At 46.7% G+C, this 17,299-nt stretch overlaps 1 long non-coding RNA gene across 1 annotated transcript; it reads right to left on the bottom strand.

Moving 5' to 3' along the window:
• Positions 1 to 4,085: 4,085 nt before the first annotated feature.
• LOC119469890 lies at positions 4,086 to 14,976 on the bottom strand. The gene is made up of 3 exons (XR_005198743.1): positions 14,965 to 14,976; positions 4,170 to 4,310; positions 4,086 to 4,116 (listed from the first exon to the last, which is right to left on the bottom strand). It is a non-coding gene; the product is annotated as an uncharacterized LOC119469890 (long non-coding RNA).
• Positions 14,977 to 17,299: the final 2,323 nt, after the last annotated feature.

Raw genomic sequence — 17,299 nt, forward strand, 5'->3', positions numbered from 1 at the left:
AAGTGTATATTACTAAGTGAAAAAAGCCAGTCTACAAGGGCTATATACTGTATGATCCAACTATATGATATTTTGGAAATGCGCAACTATGGAGACAGTAAAAAGATCAGATTGTCAGAGGTTGTAGAGAAGGAGGGATGAATAGGCAGAACACAGAGGATTTTTCGGTCAGTGAAACTACTCTGGATAATACTATAATAGTGCGTACATGTCATTTTACATTTGTCCAAACCCATAGAATGCACAACGCAAAGTGTGAATCCTAATGTAGATGATGCACTTAGATTCCAGGTCTGGGCAGCAAAGAGACATGGTAAAGTGGGAAACAGGAACAACAGAAAAAGAAGCTCTCAAATAGTAGTAAATTCATGTCAAACAGACTCAAAAGCCAATTCAAATATGTTCCCATCAGCCAAAGATGGAACAACTATGCATCAATAGGAATAATAACTGTAATGGATCAAAATACACCAAATGGGTTTAAATTCATGAATTCACAATGACACTTTTAAAATATTATTGGTAATCTTTGGAGGATGCTAGAGAATCATCTCATTATTTGATAATTGGTTTGAAAAGGAAATAATTAAGCATTTATCCTTTCTTAAGTGAACTGTACTTCAATGAAATGAGACAGTTATAGAAAGAATAAAAGAATTAGATTTTACCATGGTGAATTAATGGATATAGAAACTGATCATCAACAGCTGATACCATTATAACAAGAGAGATGACCAGCCAGCTGTGGTGGTTCATGCCTGTAATCCCAGCACTGTGGGAGGCTGAGGCAGGTGGATCACTGAAGCCCAGGAGTTCAAGAGCAGCCTGGGCAACATGCCAAGACACTGTCTCTACAAAAAAATACAAAATTAGCCAAGTATGGTGGCACATGCCTATGATCTCAGCTACTTGAAAGGCTGAGGTGGGAGGATCCCTTGAGCCCAGGAGGCAGAGGTTTCAGTGAGCTATGATCACACCACTGCACTCCAACCTGGGCAACAGAGTGAGACCCTGTTTCAAAACGAGAGAGAGAGAGACAGAGAGAGAGAACCAGTCAATATGTGTCTCTTGTAATGGCCATTGTAAGAAATGCCATTATAGAGGAGAATCTATAGATTAAATACATGTAAAGAAATACCAACCATTTACAATGTGGTGCACCTTGTGGTGTATAGACCCTATGGTGACCTCATGATGCCTGTCACTTGGTATTCATGCCTTTCATAATTCCCTCTCCTTGAGTATGGACAGGACCTATGACTTGCGTATAGCGCAATAATATAGCAAAGGTAAAGGACTTTGGTGTATGTAGTCAAAATCACAGATCAGTTGATTCTGAGTTAATCAGAATGAATACTGTAGTCAACTGTAACACAATGGTAAGTACTTGTGTATCTAAACATAGAAAAAGTGTAGTATAAAAGATAAAACTGGTACACCTGTACAGGGCACTTACCATGAATGGAGTCTAGGGTCAACTAATCTTTGACAAGAATGCCAAGAATACACAATATGGAGAAGGATAGTCTCTTCAATAATGGTATTGGGAACACTGGATATTCACTTGCAGAAGAATGGAATTAGGTCTGTATCCTAAACCATACACAAAAATTAATTCAAAGTGGATTAAAGACTTAATGTAAGGCTTGAAACCATAAAACTCCTGGAAGAAAACATGGAGGAAATGCTCCTTGACATGGTCTTGGCGATGACGTTTTTTGATATGACACCAAAAGCTCCTATAACAAAAGCAAAAATAAACAAGTGGTACTACATCAAACTGAAACGTTTCTGCATAAAATATACACAAACTATATATCAAATATATTTGAGGAACTCATACAACTCAATAGCAAAAATCAACCTGATTTTAAAATGGGCGAAAGACCCAAATAGACGTTTCTCCAAAGAAGACATACAAATAGCCAACAGGTATAGGAAAAGATGCTCAACATCACTAATCATGAGGAAAGTGCAAATCAAAACCATAATAAGGTATTATCTCCCACCTGTTAGAATAGCTATCATCAAGAAGACGAGACAAGTGTTGGTGAGGATGTGGAGAAAAGGGAACCCTTGTGTACTATTGATGGGAATGTCAATTGGTATGGCCATTATAAAAAATAGTATGGGTGTTTGTCAAAAATTAAAAATAGAACCTCTTGTGATCTGGTAATCCCACTTCTGGGTATATATTCCAAAGGAAATGAAATCAGTACCTCGAAGGGATATCTGCACCCCCATGTTTATTGTATTATTCACAATAGCATAGCCAAGATATGGAAACAATGTAAGGATCTGTCAACAGATGAATGGATAAAGAAAATGTGCTGTATATATACAATGGAATATTATTCCTCCATACAAAATGGAAATCCTGCCACTTGCAACAACATGTAAGTCTATTATCTACATGTTTTCCTAGGCATGTGCTTATTTCACTCAGTTTGGGTTCTCCTTGGAGTTTTTCTTATGTTGCATTGGTTCTCCTGCACCTTTTGAACCCAATGGTAGAATTCAGCCTTGATTTACAAACACACATGCACACACACACACACACACACACACACACACACATACACACACCATGCGCTCACAAGCAGTAGATGACTTTCCATAATGTTGTAGTGATATAGGAGGGATTCTCTATTTCAAAGAAACACAACTAAATTTAGCACTGGCATCCTCATTCTGAGAAGGCTCCTTCTGATCATGCCACCACAGGGGTTTTTCCCTTGTCCTCCACCCTCTTTCAAGCTCCTATTCTTAAACTCAGCTAGAAGCCCAGACACACAACTTGGTGCTCTCCAGAACAGAATAGGCTTTCATGTATGGAAATACACCCTCCGCAATAAGCGATGCTGATTGTACATTGTGACCATTCCGCCTTTGGTGCATAAACGGTGCTGTAAGTTCTGAGATATTTTCCCATTGTTATTCCTTAGGAATTTGACAGGACCCCTGTGACACATCATACAGAACATGGATCTCTTCGATGGGTTTTACTTAGCATGAAGGTGAATGCTCCCACCCAAGACCAATAGACCCACAGCTTCTGTCTAAGACCTGTAGAATAAGACACCTGGATCACATATTGTCACACTTCAATCTGCAGGATATTATTTCTTATTTTTCTAGTTATTTCTTTCCTCTTTGGTGGTTTAAGTTTCTGGACTGTTACCAAACAAGTTTTACTTCCTGATATGGTATATATAAGGCCCTTATCTTCAGCATTTCTCTTTATATCCTAAGACACTCCTTGGTATGACTCCAACATGGGATTGCAATTTGTGTGGGTAACCCCCCATCTGGGCACAGAGGAAGGAGAGCCAAGCAGATCCCCAGCACAATTCGTACCTGAAGAATATCTTAGTTTATGGTGTTACTAGTCAGTTATTTCCTTTATATAATCCTTTATATATAATGTATTAGTTTATAGTCTGAACAATTAGTGCCTGAAGATTATCTTACTACTCAGTTATTTCCATATATATATACATATATATATATAATTATATCTTAGTTCATAGTCGGAGGAATGCCTAGAGCAGACACGGCACAGAGCATGAATTAAGGAATAAGCGGCTATATATATATATATATATATAATCTTATCTTGCTTATAGTTGGAGGAATGTCTAGAGCAGAAACGGTGCAGAGCATGATTTAAGGGAAAAAAACAGCAGCTATACCAGGACAAGAATTTGCAGCCCAGGTGGCAGCGTTCAGTATCGTAAAGATACCTGCTGTATGGCAGGCTTGGAGCAAGAGTCACTCCTCCCGAAGATGAGTTGCAGTACCTTGCATCCAGTTCTTGTGGAAAGCTGGCCTCAGGTGGGCAAGCCCGCAAGCATCAGAGGGCTTAAAACCCCTCTGGTATAATCGTGCTTTGGTGGCTGTATAACCTGTCAAATCTCTAGCTACTGTGCTGACTCAAAGCACCCTCCTAAGAAATCATTAGAAGCTGCCAGCAGGTGGCGGTAGACCCTGTCAGCTCTGTCACTACTGGGCTGACTCAAAGCATCCTCCTGTAGAATTCCTTAGAAGTATGGCCGTTAGCCTGCCCCCAGATAAGCGATATTGCACACTGCACCCTCTTCGCTGTGCACGGCCCACCTCCTTGCCTCAGTGACCTAATGAGGGTGGACCCCTTGCTGCACACGGCCCACCTCCTTGCCTCGGTGACCTAATGCGGGTGGACCCTTTGCTTATCACACACGTGATTATCTTGACCCTATCACTATCCTTAAGTTAACCTCACTCACTACCCTGCCCCCAACCTATACCCAATAAATACAGATGCTCCTGGACTTTCGGGGCCTCGCCTGTCTGTGATCATAGGTGGCATGCCCCCCACCCCCCACCAAGCCCAGCTGTCTTTTCCACTCCTTCAGTGTCCTATCTCTTTGTTTCTCAGATCCTGTGCCTCAGCACAGTGATAGGGGACACCCCACGACCCTGTAGGGCTTGACCCTACAATTTGCTCATGATTTTACTAAAATATGCATTCAAACTGACTGTTGGGTTTGTCTCAACCTTCTTTCAGTGACACCTTACCTCCATTTAAAACAACTCCTTGTAATTGATCAACCAACTCCTTGTAATAGATCAACCAACTTGTAAGGTAACTGAACTCAACCTCTGAGAGACTTTTTAGATGTCAAACACAATAGGCCAGGAAAACAAAAAGCTAAACTCCTTATCATACCATCCCTAAAAGTGGAGATTCCTCTCTCCACTGAAATAATACTTGAGACTATTTTGTGAATTTTATGTTTTAAAACTGAACTTCCACCAAAATGGAATTGAGAAAGCTTTGAGGAAGAGATGGCGTCTATTCAGAGGTTATCTCACTTTTGTACAACTTAACAAAAAAGGCATATTATGTAGAATCAACCTAAAGTTCTTTTGGTTTAGATCTACCTGAGGGTCTCTATTACTAAAAATGTCAATGCTTGGCACCAGACCAGTCTTGCTAAATGGTTCAACACATTATGATATTATTTGACACCCTGTAGGGGTTATTTTGGCCAAAGACTGATCACTGGATGGCCCCTAATGACTAGTATTCAGGCTAGGTGCTGTGGCTCACACCTGTAATCCCAGCACTTTGGGAGGCCAAGGTGGGTGGATCACCTAAGGTTAGGAGTTCAAGACCAAACTAGCCAACATGTTGAAACCCCATCTCTACTAAAAATACAAAAATTAGCTGGACATGCTGCCATGCACCTGTAATCCCAGCTACTCCGGAGGCAGAGGCAGGAGATTTGCTTGAACCCAGCAGGTGGGGGTTGCACAGAGCCAAGATTGCACCATTGCACTCCAGCTTGGGCAACAAGAGCAAACTCTGTCTCAAAAAAAGAAAAAAAAGATATACCTTGGTCAGCAGTAGCATACAGATGACCAGGGTAGGGTGATCCATCACTGGATGTGTACTTGACACTGGCAAAGGTACTAGCTTCTCAGATAAGAAAAGGGCACAGCAACACAATAGGGGTTAAAGTCAGAGGTCATCTGTGGCCAGGAGTAGGGATTGGATTGTCCCTTGGGTATCACTCAAGTGGCATTAGTGGTTTGGAGGGATAAACCATTTGGGTGTGGGGAACAGGTCCAGCTGTGTCCTATGGTACCTTCAGTGGAGGACGTGGGTGGCAGGATGAGGGCATCTTTCTCTGCAGATGCCTGCTGCACAGGGTGAGGAGACACAGGCTGAGGATGGTCCTAGTGGATGGTCCTCGTGAGATCCTCATCGGGATGGAAGGGAAGCGGCTCGGCCCTGCACTCTCCAGGAGGAAGAAGGTAAAGATGAAAGTACCAGCTGGAAGTTCCTTTGCTGTGGTAACAACGCTGGGCTCCCATGTCTTGTGAAAGCCAGTCACTGTCTCTAGTGTGGGCGTGTACACCAGCAGGGGTGGCAGTGTCCTGTTGGTGGTCTCTTATTGTGAATTTCAATATGGTGTAGTCACGGCATAGGCATGTGGCATAATGATCAGGCCTATGGGCAGTACTTTCTTTTTACCACTTGGGGACGCCATTTTCCTACAGATTCTCTCGCAATAACATGAATAGAGGTGGCTGCCTTGCATGGGTAAGCCGATAGATGCCCTTGTAGGTATCCACCACTGTTCAGGTGTACTTAACGGTTCCAGCTGCTGCAGGGAGATGCCCAAGGAGTCAGTTTGCCAGGTTTGATGTAGCCCTTCTCCTCTCTAAATTTTTCCTCCTATGTGGTGGCCCCAATGTCTGGATTGCTGGCGCTGGTAAGGTCCCTAGTGACTTTGTTTAAATGTCCCTCGGCTGGGTCAACTCCTCTCTTCACAACCCATTTTCACAACCTCATGGTGCCCCAGTGCCTTGACCTCATGTGCCCATTGGTAGAAGGGGTCTGGTGGCTTGTCCCCAGGGACTGAGGACTCGCCCTCCTTCGCAGCCCTGCCTGCTTCGCTGGTTTCGTTAGCTTGTCCTTGACATGATATTGCGCCTCCTCCGCGTCTTGCTTAATGTTAGCGAAGGTACCGTGCACAACTATAGGCAGGGCAGGGTGAATTTGGCAATTTACAGCCCCCCCATCTCTTTATCCCAAATGTCTGGGTCTTGTATTTTCAGCCTTGATTTTGCTAACACCCAAACTATGTAGTCAACCCATTAGCCTCTGACCTGGAGTCAGTGAAATACCTTGGGGAAATATTTGCCAAGAGCATGGTCTGTTGCTAGGAGCAGTGCACGCAGCTCAGCCCGCATGGAAACTGGACTGGTTGACTGAGGTTCTGGGCTGCGGGTGTCATGGCCTGGCTCCCGTATTCCCCATGTGCCTCCATCTGTAAAGAAAGGGCGTTGCTTTTCTTGTTTTGAGAGTGCTGTGGTCTTCCTCCTTCTGGTCTCCTCGAGCAACGGGTGGAGGCATTTCTTTTTCTTTTCTTTTTTATTGTACTTTAGATTCTGGGGTACATGTGCAGATCATGCAAGATTGTTGCATAGGTACATTCATGGCAAGGTGGTTTGCTGCCTGGGGGTGGAGGCATTTCTAGGGTTTGGCAAGTTTGCCTCCCCAGCAGGTCACGTGGCAACTTGCTCATGGGCTGGTGGCACTCCAGGAGGGCAGAGTTCAGCTGGAGCCTGTGGAGCTCATTTCTATTTTGATCAGGGGCTTCTTTTGCGGATTCGGTTTTAGGGGGAGCTTCTCCCATTGCGCCGGCCAGACTAGGAATCTCAGTGTACAGAGAGATGGGCTGTGTCTCAGGAAGGGCCTCGGTTTCCCAAAGTGCCCAGGGCGCTGCCAGGTGGTGCCTCTCTCACGGCGAATACCTTTGGGCTGAGGCTGGCAGCCACCTACAGAAGCCCATGGGTAGGTGCTCGCCTGTGCATTTGGGGCAGACGCTCCGGGAAGCAAATTTGGACGCGGCTGGATCTTCTCACTGTGAGTCCTACCGTTGGGGCAGGTGGGGAAGATGACGTAACAGCCTCCATGTGTTTATGTGGCCTCTGTTGCTCAGGTCCCGGCTGGAGAGTGGAATAGGTAAGGGAGACTCTACAGATAGCACCCAGCAAATATTGGAAGTGGGGAATATGGTGGCACCGGAATCCAAACCTGCCTGCCACAGTTGGGCTTCCTTGCCAGTGTGGGAGGCTGTACCTCTGGGAGCTTGTCTTTTTAATTTTATTTTATTTTTTATTTTTGTAAGATGGAGTCTCTGTCGCCCAGGCTGGAGTGCAGTGGTGTGATCTCGGCTCACTGAAACCTCCACCTCCCGGGTTCAAGTGATTCTCCTGCCTCAGCCTCCCAAGTAGCTGGGATTACAGGTGCCTGCCACCCCACCCGGCTAATTTTTTGTATTTTTAGTAGAGACGGGGTTTCACCATGTTGGCCAGGCTGGTCTCGGACTCATGACCTTGTGATCCTCCTGCCTCGGCCTCCCAAAGCGCTGGGATTACAGGCATGAGCCACCGCACCCAGCCTGAGCTTGTCTTTTACAGGATAAAGGACAGTTTACCCTTCTGAGTTCCACACATAGCCCCCGAATTCAACAGACCAGGAGGAGCCTTGGACCTTATGGAGGGGCAGCCGCCCATTGGCTCTCAGTGAGGTGCTTATTCAGGACTGCGATCGCTGTGGGACAACATCTTGGTCAGTTCAGTGAGGAGGATGTTGCGGATACGATGACAAAGCCGAACTGTGCTGGGCGTGTGGGCAGCACTCAGGTCTTGTGTGCAAAGCCCGTGTGCAATCGGGGCAGGGCAGGGGGGACTGAACGACCCCAGGGTCAACCAGTACAAGGTGTCCTGTTGGCCCTGAAAGGGGAAGGTGATTGTAGTGAGTGTCCTGGGACTCACCATTTTCATGGAACAGAACCTGTCAGCAGTCTTTAGCTCCAAACTATTTAGCCAGGTTGTTTTGAATGTCGGCTTAAGACGACCATGTCTGGTAGAAGCGCTCCAAGCCAGGGGACAGCCTTGTATAAGGCTCCGTAGTCTGGAGTTCGCCTCACCCTTTAGTAGTGGCTTTCAGCACAGCTCATACCAGGGAGCTGGAAGGCGAGATGGTAGGAGTTCCTTCCCCTTCCCTAACCAAGTCAGCACAGCAGGCCTTGCCTCCGCTGCTGTGGAGCATGTGGACCCCGACACCCGCAGGGGAAGGGGCTTGGTTAACCTGCTCCCACCCGGCAGCGGCACTCAGGAGCCTTAGGCTGTTCCTTGAAGTCACCCGCTGACTGAGAGGGCCCATTCCAGCGATGGGACACGGGGCGGATTGGGGACAACGACCAGGACAGAAATGTCTTTTAGCAACCCTGGGCCAACTGGAATGGGAAGTGGGTGATGATGCTTTCCTGGCTTCTCCTCCCCAGTGGGCCGCCTCCTGGGGAGGGCCCTTTAAACTTGAATGCTGCCTGGAATGAGGGAGATTCCAGCACCCTCATTGTTGAGAGCCCGCCCAGGGCATTCATTTGCCTGAGAGCAAACGTCAGTTAATGTGGTAAAGGGTGATCATCTGCCAGAGGGGCCTGCTTCCAAAACCACGGGATCTGCGTGGGGCGGGCCCCTGTCACTGGCAGAGATCAAGGCAGGTGGTGAAGGTGAGGCTGCCTCTGAGGCAGAGGCCTGCCACGCTGTTCCCCCCACTCCGGCTCGTGCTGTGTTGTTCCACCGATTTATCAGAGCACATCGGATTTGGGATCCTCTTGTCCCTTAGGACTCCATACGACCCATGATGGTGAATTTTATGTGTCAACTTGCCTGGGCCACAAGGGTGCCCAGACATTGGGCCAAACTGTTCTGGGTGTGGCTGTGAGGGTGTTTCTGGGTGAGATTAACCTTTCTCTGGAAGACTGAGTGAAGCTGACCTCCCTCCCGGATGTGGGGGGCCCCTGCCCAGTCAGTTGAAGGCCTGAGTAGAACAAGACAGCTGACCCTCCGTGAGTCAGAGTCAGCCCCTCCTCCTGCCTGAGTGCAGGGGCTGAGACGCCATTTATTCCCTCCTTGGAGCATGAACTAAAGTGTCAGCTCTTCCTCGGCCTCAGGCCTGCTGGTTGTCACACTGGACCCGGGCCACCGGCTCTCCTGGGTCCCCAGCTCGCCAACTACAGGTCTTGGGACTTGTGGGCCTCTGGATCGGTGTGGGCCAATTCCTTATAATACATCCTGTATATCTCCACATAGATGTAGACGCGTCACCTCCTATTGGTTCTGTTGCTCTGCAGAACCCTGACTAACAGATGACCTCTTCTGTTCATCTCAGGGTTCCCGCTCAACCCGGGGCCTGGCTGCTGGTGGTTCATTTGGATTAGGAGGGGGCGGCCTCACTGGTGATGCTCCTTGTGATTTGGGCCAGGTGGGGCATTGTTTTCACAATTGCAGGCAACACTGGGCTGTGAGTTTGTCCTCCATGGGTTTCTATTCCATCCAGGGCAGCCACGGGCTGGCGGGTTGTTTAGCCTTAGCTGTCACTGACAGGAAGCAGGACTTGTGCTTGTCAGGCGCTCCCTGAGAAGCTACCGTGTGGACTAAGCACTCCATTCAGCCTCCGCGGAGTTGAGTCCTCACGCCGCGCCATCTGCCACCAGATAATCCCGCTGGAATGTGCCGAGCTGACGGAGGACATCTTCGGCCTCAGCTAGCGTTTTCCATCGCCGTTCTGCCCAGGGGGTTATGAGGCCTCGCGTAGGGTTGGCAGCTCTCCAAGCCACCACAATTCATAAAAATGCAAAATCCACTCCGACCAGGTGCACATGGACTGCGGTGCGAAGCCTCCTGCGGGCCACTCCCAGCTTCTGCACTAATTGTGCAGAATCCACTTTTCCATCCCGTCCTGGGGCAGCCAAGTGATTCATTTCAGCCCCTGTCAGGTGGAGCTTGCTATGCTCTGTTGGATACGTTCTCTGTAGCCAGGCAGCTGCTTTTTCATTTGGTTCCTGGGCTAGGTTCTTAAGGACAGGCAGGGCCTCTGGGTGATACAGAGGGTGTCTCCTCCTCCAGATAAAACATGGCCTCTCTTAATACAAAAAATTAGCTGGGCGTGGTGGTGGGCACCTGTAATCCCAGCTACTAGGGAGGCTGAGGCAGGGGAATCGCTGGAACCTGGGAGGCAGAGGTTGCAGTGAGCTGAGATCGCACCGTTGCACTCCAGCCTAGGCATCAAGAGTGAAACTTCATCTCAAAAGAAAACAAAAAAGAAAAAAGAAATGGCCTCCCCTTGACCCTCCCCTGTTACGTCTTCTGTCTTTTTGACTTTGCAGGTGGTCACTGGCAAAGGAAACGAATAATTTCCTCTCTCTCATGGTGGTATTGTGCTGCCTCATCCACTAGAGGGCGCAAGTCCTCTTTCCAGGGTCGTCTTCTGGTCGTCCGTGGAGGTTGGACTCCCCACTCCTGTGTGTGAAGCGTCCTGGTGAGAAGGAGCTGTGAGCAAGCCCAACATGGGTCCCCTGGCTGGGATTCAATAGGACAGCCACCTCCTTTGGAGAGCCTGGAGGTTCTGGGACATAAACTTTTTTGCCTTTGGTCACTTTAAGCAATGCTTTATCTGACTCAGCCCAAGGGTTGGGATATCGATATTTCTCTGCGAAGGGGCTACAGAGATGACATCCACAAAAGAATAACTGAATGTCGGGCCAGGCGCGGTGGCTCACGCTTGTAATACCAGCACTTTGGGAGGCCAAGTCAGGCACATCCCCTGTCCTATTGAATCCCAGCCAGGGGACACATGTTGGGCTTGCTCACAACTGCTTCTCACCAGGACGCTTCACACACACTGAGGTCGGAAGTTCGAGACCAGTCTGACCAACATGGCGAAACCCCGTCTTTACTAAATAAATAAATAAACTTAGCCACGTGTGGTGGCAGGCGCCTATAATCCCAGCTACTCAGGAGGCTGAGTCAGGAGAATCGCTTGAACCCAGGAGACGGAGGTTGCGGTGAGCTGAGATCACACCACTGCACTCCAGCCTGGGCAACAAGAGCAAAACTCTGCCTCAAAGAAAAAAAAATGACAACAGCTGTGGCATGCTAACTGCTTGTAAAGGCATCTCCCCCAGCTGTGCATGTGGCAGTGGCCTCAGTCTAGGGTCTCTGCCTGATCAGCTCATGTACCTGCTGTAGTGGTCCCCAACAATAGGGATGTCCTCTTGTCTCAGAGTACCCCAAATCACTGGCCTGGCCACAGGGAACTCCTCCCACTCTAGCCCATCATGGGGTGAGGGTAGGCCACCTTCAGTTCGGAGATGTGTACTCCTCCCCTTTATGTGTGCGGTCCTATAGTCTGCATAGTGTTTGGTACCTGCCTAGTGGGGCCCCAGGCAGGCAAGCTGACCTCCTTCCCCAGGCAGTACCACACCTCTGACCCCAAAACTCAGCTCTAATGAGATGAATTCACTCAAATACTGGCATGACCAGGGTAATGAAGCACAGGAAGAGACCACAACAAAATAATATAACACAGGCCAGGTGCAGTGGCTCATGCCTGTAATCCCAACATTTTGGGAGGCCAAGGCAGGATTGTTTGAACCAAGGACTTTGAGACCAGCCAGGGCAACATTGTGAGACCCTGTCTCTACTAAAAATAAAAATAAATATCCAGGTGTAATGGTGCACACCTGTAGTCCCAGCTACTCAGGATGCTGAGGCGGAAAGATCACATGAGGCTAGGATTTTGAGGCTGCAGTGAGCTGTGATCATGTTACTGCACTCCAGCCTGGGCAACAAAGCTAGGCCCTGTCTCATAAATATAAAACAAAATAAATAAATGGAGACAGGAGAATAAACACAGTCAGTCCAAGACCAGCCTAGAGAGGCTTAGAGATTATCTCTAAAATTATCACCGCATTCTTGATATAACAGAGCACAGAACAATGCCATGCCAAACTGATATGGAGGCATTCCGGATTTGAGCCCCAACTACTTGAAGCCATCTGGTATCGATTTGCCAAGTGATGATCCCACTGACCAATTCCTTGATCATTGCCAAAAATTCCCTCCTTATCACCCCATGTAGGAAGTTTGAAGATTTCAGGGCTCAGACAAGAAAAGACATGATCATGAGATGTCAGTATTACAAAACAAGCGGTCATTTGGGTGGCACCAGCACACGTTGTACAAGAGGGGAAGTTCCCTACAGCAGGAGACCTCCTGAGACAGTGGCATGGGGCCACTGCCCAAAAAAGGGAAGAGGGCAGTGGAACTCCCAGTGGAGAACAGAATTGGAGGAGGGGTTATGTGTCCAGGTGATGTGGCTCAGACAGCTCTGAGGGGCACCAGCAGCTTGGGGTCTTTTATAGCCTGAGTTTGTTTTATCTATGGCTGGCAGAAGCTAGGTGCAGTTTTGCAGGGTATGCAAAGCAGGCAGGTTCTGAATGGTCAAAATTATTACTTGGTATATATTTAAAGCAATTGATGTGTAAGAATTTGAATTTGGCACCAGCCTGCTGTGAAGAAGTGAACAACAAAGTGCCACTATCCGGGGTCCATCTTTGGCTCATTTATGTCACAATCTTTAATTCTTGCAATGTGAGGTAGAGATCAAGATTATTTTTTCCAAGGCTATTCGGTCACTCCAGCACCAAGAATCTGTTCCCCACTGAATGTTGCTGCAGCCTTTGTTGTAGTTCAGCCAATAATCTATGTGTAGATCTATTTCTAGATTGTTTATTCCGATCCATGTATCTATTTGTCCCAGTACTTGATGTCTTATGTAGGTCTCTACATTCTTTCAATAATATTTTGTAATTTTCTCTACAGTGAGTTTTGTACATATTTTGTTCAATTTTTTCCTGTTTTATTTGTACATTTCTTGATGTTCTAGTAAGTAGCCTTAAGGTTGCATTTTCTTATTGTTGTTCCTGATATGTAGAAATACAATTGTACATATAGTTTTATATGTTGACATTTTTTCCAATGATCTTGATAAATTCACTTATAAATTGTACTAGATCATCTGAAGATACTTTTAGGCTTTTTTTACATTCACAAAATGTCATCTGCATATTATGGCAGTTCTATTTCCTCCTTCCTATCATTTACATTTTTAATTTCTTTTTCTTGATGATTGCATTGTCTAGGACCTCTAATACAATGGTGAGAAGAAATGGGGAGAGTAATAACAGGTATTCATTCCTTGCTCTTAATCTACGGAGAAACGTTCACTCATTCACCATTAACTATGATGTTTGTTTGCTGTAGGTTTTATGTAACTGCTCTTTATCAGATTAGGGGAGTTCTTATCGATTTCTAGTTTGCTAAGTTTTTTAAACATGAATGGAAATGCCTCTCCCAGTCCTTCATTCTGGTGAGTTTATCTGGTGGCAGATGGCGCAGCGTGAGGACTCCCTCATGAATGGCTTGGTGCCATCTTTGTGGTAATGATTGAGGTCTCACTCTATGAGTTCATGTGAGATCTGGCTGTTTAGAAGAGCCTGGCATACAGAGTGATAGACTTAGGAGACTCAGAAAGGGGAGGAGTAGGGACCAAGAATAAAAGAAAACCACACATTAGGTGCAACATTTGCTACTTGGGTGATGGGTTGCACTAAAATCTCAGAATTCACCACTATAAAATTCATCCATGTAACAAAAAACACTTGTACTCCACAGGCTATTGACATAAAAAAAATTAAAGAGCCTGGCACTGCTCCCCTCCCTCTCTCTTGCTCCCTTTCTCAGCATGTGACATGCTGGCTCCCCTTTACCTTCCATTATGATTGTAAGCTTCCCCAGGCCCTCACCAGAAGCAGATACTATCACTCTGCTTCATGTACAGCCTGCAGAACCATGAGCCAAATAAACTTTTCTTTATAAATGACTTGAGTCTCAGGTATTCCTTTATAGCAATGCAAAAATGGACTAACAGAAAATCGGTACTGAGAAGTGGGGCATCGCTATAAAGATACTTGAAAATGTGGAAGCAGCTTTGGAACTGGGTAACGGGCAGAGGTTGGAAGAGTTTGGAGGGCTCAGAAGAAGACAAGAAGATGAGGGAAAGTTTTAAACTTATTAGAGACTGGTTAAATGATTGTGACCAAAATGCTGATAGATTGTGTTGTCTTGACAATGAAAAAAATGCTGATAGAAATACGGACTGTGAAGGCCAAGCTGACGAAGTCTCAGATGGAAATTAGGAATTTACTGGGAGCTGGAGCAAAGGTCACCCTTGTTATGCTGTAGCAAAGAATGGCTGCATTGTGCCCATGTCTTAGAGATTTATGTAAGATTGAACTTAAGAGTGATGACTTAGAGTATCCATCAGAAGAAATTTCTAAGCAGCAAAGCATTCAAGAAGTGGCATATGGATAGATATGGGAGCAAATAAATGACTTAAAAGTTGGAATGTATATCTAAAAAGGAAGCAGAGCATAAAAACTTGGAAAATTTGGCTGGGCATGGTGGCTCACACCTGTAATCCCAGTACTTTAGGAGGCTGAGACAGGTGGATCACCTGAGGTCAGGAGTTTCAGACCAGCCTGGCCAACATGGCAAAACCCTGTCTCTACTAAAAATACAAAAATCAGCCAGGTACAGTGGCAGGCGCCTGTAACCCCAGCTACTCAGGAGGCTGAGGCAGGAGAATCGCTTGAACCCAGGAGGTGGAGGTTGCAGTGAGCCAAGATCACGCCATTGCACTCCAGCCTGGGCAACAGAGTGAGACTCTGTCTCAAAACAAACAAACAAACAAACAAAAAAGAAACTTGGAAAATTTGCAGCCTGGGCATGTGGTAGAGGAGGAAAGAGCATTTTCAACAGACTATAAGTGGGCTGTAGAGCACTGGCTTGCCAGAGAGATTAGCATGACTGAAAAGAAGCCAAGTGCCAGTAGCCAAGACATGGGGAAAATGCCTCAAGAGCATTTCAGGAATCTTCAGGAGAGTCCCTCCCATCACAAGCCCAGAGACCTAGGAGGAAACAATTGTTTCCTGGGCCAGGGCTAGGGCACCACTGCCTTGCACCACCCCAGGAGGCTGCTCCTCACATCCCCACTGCTCCAGCTCCAGCCTTGGTTCAAAGAGACCCAGACACTGCTCTTGCCACCATTCCAGAAGGTACAAGCCCTAGCCTTATTGGCTTCTACGTAGTGTTAAGCCTGTAGGTACACAAAATGCAAGAGTGAAGGAGGCTTGGCAGCTTACAGCCGGGTTTCAGAGGATGTATTGGAAAGCCTGGATGGACAAGCAGAAGCCTTCCACAAAGGTAGAACTCCCACAGAGAGACTCCACTAGGGCAGTGCCAAGGGGAAATACGGGGTTGGAGCCCCCGTGCAGAGTCCCCACTGGTACACTGCCTACTGGAGCTCTACAAATGGGGCCACTGCCCCCCAGCCCCAAGAGTGGTAGAGCTACCAGTAGCTTGCACCCTGAGCCTGAAAGCACTTAACTCCAACCTGTGAGAGCAACCAAGCCAAGGGTACAGAGCTGCCCAAGGCCTTGGGAGCCCACCCCTTGTACAAATGTGCCCTGGATGCAGGACATGGAGTCAAAGATTATTTTAGAGCTTTAAGGTTTAATGTCTGTCCTCCTGGGTTGGACAACCTCATGGATGGCTTGGTGCCATTCTTGCAATAATGAGTGAGTTCTTGCTCTATGAATTAATGCAAGATCTGATTGTTGAAAAGGGCTCGATACCTCCTCCTCTCTCCTTTGTGGCATGCTGGCTTCCCTTTACCTTCCACCATGAGGCCATCACCAGAAACAGGTGTGAGCACCATGCTTCATGTACAGACTACGAAACCATGAGCCAAACCTCTTTTCCTTATAAACTACCCAAGTTGCAGGTATTCCTTTGTAACAATGCAAAAACAGACTAATACAGTGTGCTTATAAGAAAAACACACTAGAGCTGTTTCTCTTAGCCACGTGAGGACATGAGATGATGCAATCTGCAAAGCAGGAAGGTGGCTCTCACCAGATTTCAGATCAGCTGGTGCCTTGATCTTGCAATTCCCAGTTCTCAGAACTATGAGCAATAAATATTTGTTGTTTAAGCCATCCAATCTACAGTATTTTGTTATGGCAGCATAAGCTGGCTAAGACAGGTTCTCTCTGCCCAGTTTGGATAGATCTTTATATATTATTTTGCCATATTTGCTTCATACACACACACACACACACACACACACACACACACAACACATATACACACACGATTATAGCTAAATGCAGTTGAAGCTCCCTGCGTAAATCTTCCTTCTTTCATCTCATTCTCTCCATAGAGCTCATGACTATCCTGAATTTGGAGGTTCACTTTCCCATGTCTGATATTGGTATAAATACACCTACTTTCTTAGGTTAGTCTTTGCATAACATATCTTTCTCCATCTTTGCGCTCTACTTTTTTGTATACTCATAATGAAGGTACCCTGCTGTACTCAGAAATACATGAGCCCACACATGTATCTCAAGCCCAAGGATTGGTAGCATACCCTTTACAATAAGCCCAAAACATATCCTGTGCTCAATGTGAGCCTCACCCCAACTTGGCACTGAGCACCATTCTGGTGGCTTAATCTCGCAAAATCCTATGAAAGAAATAGGAGAGAGATCCAAGATGGCTGATCACTAGCAGCTCGGGATTGTAGCTCCCAGTGAAAACACAGAGAATGAGAGGACGCCACACTTTCAGACGAATTTTTGTTGCTCACGCACCAGGAGATTTCCAGCGGAGGAGCCCCACGGGTCGCCAGCACGACTCTTGTGGCCGGCGAGGCGGTTTTGCCACTGCCTTGGTGCGGCAGTTCTTGGTGCAGACTCAGAAAAGCACCATCAATCATAACACCGCTGTTTTGGCCGGCGCAGTGGGTTGCTCAGATTTTAGTGCTGGGAAT

Source organism: Cebus imitator, unplaced genomic scaffold, assembly GCF_001604975.1.
Source record: "Cebus imitator isolate Cc_AM_T3 unplaced genomic scaffold, Cebus_imitator-1.0 Scaffold961, whole genome shotgun sequence".
Classification (NCBI taxonomy): Eukaryota; Metazoa; Chordata; class Mammalia; order Primates; family Cebidae; genus Cebus; species Cebus imitator.